The sequence below is a fragment of the Simochromis diagramma genome, unplaced genomic scaffold (assembly GCF_900408965.1).
Source record: "Simochromis diagramma unplaced genomic scaffold, fSimDia1.1 OVJJ01000293.1, whole genome shotgun sequence".
Taxonomy (NCBI): Eukaryota; Metazoa; Chordata; class Actinopteri; order Cichliformes; family Cichlidae; genus Simochromis; species Simochromis diagramma.
Genome location: NW_024386801.1, coordinates 1,530,081 through 1,533,354, shown reverse-complemented (window position 1 = coordinate 1,533,354; position 3,274 = coordinate 1,530,081).

Here is a 3,274-nt window from a genome sequence, read left to right as displayed (position 1 = left end):
ACTTCTCATACAGGCTCTGAGCCTCTCTTTTGGTCATCCTCAGAGAGATTTGCCCCCCACTCCTTGAACAAGACCGAGTTAGGGAACAGTTTTTCAGACTTTTTCATTTGATCTGCTTCATTTTGGGGTTGGATATTTGCATCATCTTTCTTCTTCTCTGCTTGCTTTTGAACTGCTGGCTGTTGGACTTCTGCTGATTTTCTTTGTTTTTCTCTGTCCTCTCCAATATTTTCTGCATGATATCCTGCTTTTTCTCAAAACCTCTGAGTACTTTGTCTCAGTAGAAGAGAATGTAAGGCAAAAACATGATACAAAGAAATGGAATGACGTAACTTTCATACATGCACTCATCTTCTACATTTCCTACCTCTGTTTACATGCATACAGAAGGATAAAAACAAAAGCATAAATAAAAATACACTGCACGTTCAAAAGCCAAAATTGCAGTATTAAACACTTTAATTGAACAGGGACATAAACTTGTGTTATCATTTTATCTCATTTGTCACAATAAACTGCAAAAGACCTATTTATTTCTCTTTATAACCATACAAAGGGTGCTTTCATTAATGTCTTTTCACCTATACTTTTTACTAATAAATCATTGGCGGGCATTGACTTAATGTCATATCTTCAATACATGTGCATGTAAAACTGCCTCTGAATTTAATTGATATTTCGCTTAATTTTATTACCATATTTAACTTTCTTTCTCGTATAAAACCCACGGGTAGCATTTAATCTTAATAATAATAATAATCATCTAAAAGAGAAACTTTAATCTGACTGAACTCACTTAGATCGCTGATTCTTTCCTCCAGGTTGGACGAGGTCTTCATACGCGGTGTGTCCATCTCGTTTTTAGTGTCCACGCTATGTTGGTGTCCATTCTTCAGAAAGATGCCAAAGTACACCATGACCCCCACAGCTCCCACTAACAACAACAGCCGTTTTATCCACGTTCCCCTCATTCTGACAACACACCAGCCTCCCAGCCAGACAATCCAACGTGAGAGGACACAAAGAAGCACACACACACAGTAAGCTCATCTACTGACTGGACGAGATCAAATAGCTGATAACTCCTGATGTGAATGCCATTAAATTGTTAGTTGAGCAGACACGTGAACATCGCTACCCGCCCATCGCGGCAGGTACGCCCTGCAGCAAGCAGCGTCAGCGTCATGGGCGTACCTGTGCGTCCAGACCTGCCCAAAAAAGTGACTGTGCCTCGTGAATGTAACAGACAATAAAAGATATATTGTATATTTAAAATTTTTTTAAAATGACTACATTCCTCAGTGGGTAAAGGATAAATCTAATGACAAAAATCAACTCCTACTTCATCTCATTAATATCACGAGTCCATAAGTAAACTGTGTCTTTTCTTTTTTATTCATATTTCTAAGTATGTGTGAACCCTGAACCCTGAATATTTCTAAGTACTGATTGTAAGATGTGACTGGATTAAAGAAAGAAATTATGGTGAAATGATGACTGAGAGGCTGTACATTTCTGCATGCTGCATACTGATAACATAAACGTATGTCTAAGTTTTACATATAAGGACATTAATGTCGCTGTTGTTTACCAGGACAGACTCATGTGCAAACTGATGACCTCGGACTTCTTTTCTTTTTTGAGTCACAGATGATGAAGGTCGGTTCTCTGAAAACCTTTTACTGTATTTTAATCTATCGACCTGCTGGACCTGCTGGGGTCTTTCTAACTGAATTTAACGACCTTCTGACATCGATCATTAAACTGGAGAAGGTTGTAATATTGGGAGACTTAAACCTTCATATTGATGACGCTTCCTGTAACACTGCTGCTGAGCTCATCACTATCACTGAGTCTTTTAACTTTAAGCAGCATGTTTCTGGCCCCACACATACAAAGGGCCACACTCTGGATCTTGTTTTCTCCCTGGGCTTAAATATACATGATGTATGTGTGGAAGATGTCCACATGAGTGACCATAGTTGCATATTCTTTAATTTGTCATTTTACGTGGATCCTTCACCTCCTAAATTGATGATCCAAAGGTGGATTATAAACCAGGATGCTGCTAGAAGGTTCTCTGCCATGTTTGACCCTCGCATGGCTCAAAATGATATGGATTCACTTATTTTGTCTTTTAACAATCAATGTAAATCTATTTTAGATACGGTGGCACCTCTGAAACTAAATGTCCATTCTTCAAATTCTGTCCTTGGATAAATGAAAATTTTCGAAATTTTAGGAGATATTGTCGCAAATTAGAACGTTTATGGAAGGCTTCCAAGCTTGAGGTCCATAGGGTTCATCTCAAGGAATCAATTTCCTCACTTAACGACATGATAAAAAATGCCAGAACTGAATATTTTGCTAATCTAATAGCTTCAAAAAAGAAAAATCCCAGAGTATGGTTTGATACAATTAAAAACATTGTCTCTCCTGATATTCCTCATGTACCAGTCTATACTAAATCTGACTGTAATGACTTTTTAAACTATTTTGTTAATAAGGTCGCTGCCGTCAGGTCTAATATTTCTCCATCATCCTCGATCGGGGCGATCGTGGTTCAAGAGTTGGGAGTTCGCCTTGTAATCGGAAGGTTGCTGGTTCAAGCCCCGGCTTGGACAGTCTTGGTCGTTGGGTCCTTGGGCAAGACACTTCGCCTACTGGTGTTGGCCAGAAGGGCCGATGGCGCAATATGGCAGCCTCGCCTCTGTCAGTCTGCCCCAGGGCAGCTGTGGCTACAACTGTAGCTGCCTCCACCAGTGTGTGAATGGGTGGATGACTGGGTGTGTAAAGCGCTTTGGGGTCCCTAGGGGGGACTTGTAAAAGCGCTACACAAATACAGGCCATTTACCATCCTCTCAGTATCACACTGACACGTTGCTGATACCCGGTCCTCTTTTACTCCTGTTACCTTACAGGACATCAGTGCTCTGCTTGGTCGAATGAAACTGACTTCAAGCCACCTTGATGTACTTCCTCCATCATTTTTCATTAGTGTGTTTGACTCTATTGGCCCCTGTATTCTGGAAATAATTAATACTTCTCTTTATACTGGCTCAGTTTCCAGCTTTTTACAAGCTATTGTTGAACCAATATTAAAGAAACCAAATGTGGACCCATCTCTTCCAAGCAGTTACAGGCCAATATCAAAATTAGCATTGGTGTCAAAGATCTTGGAAAAAACAGTTGCAGAACAACTTAACAACTTTTTGGAGAAGAACAATATTCTGGACATTTTCCAGTCTGGTTTCTGCACATTGCACTCCACTGA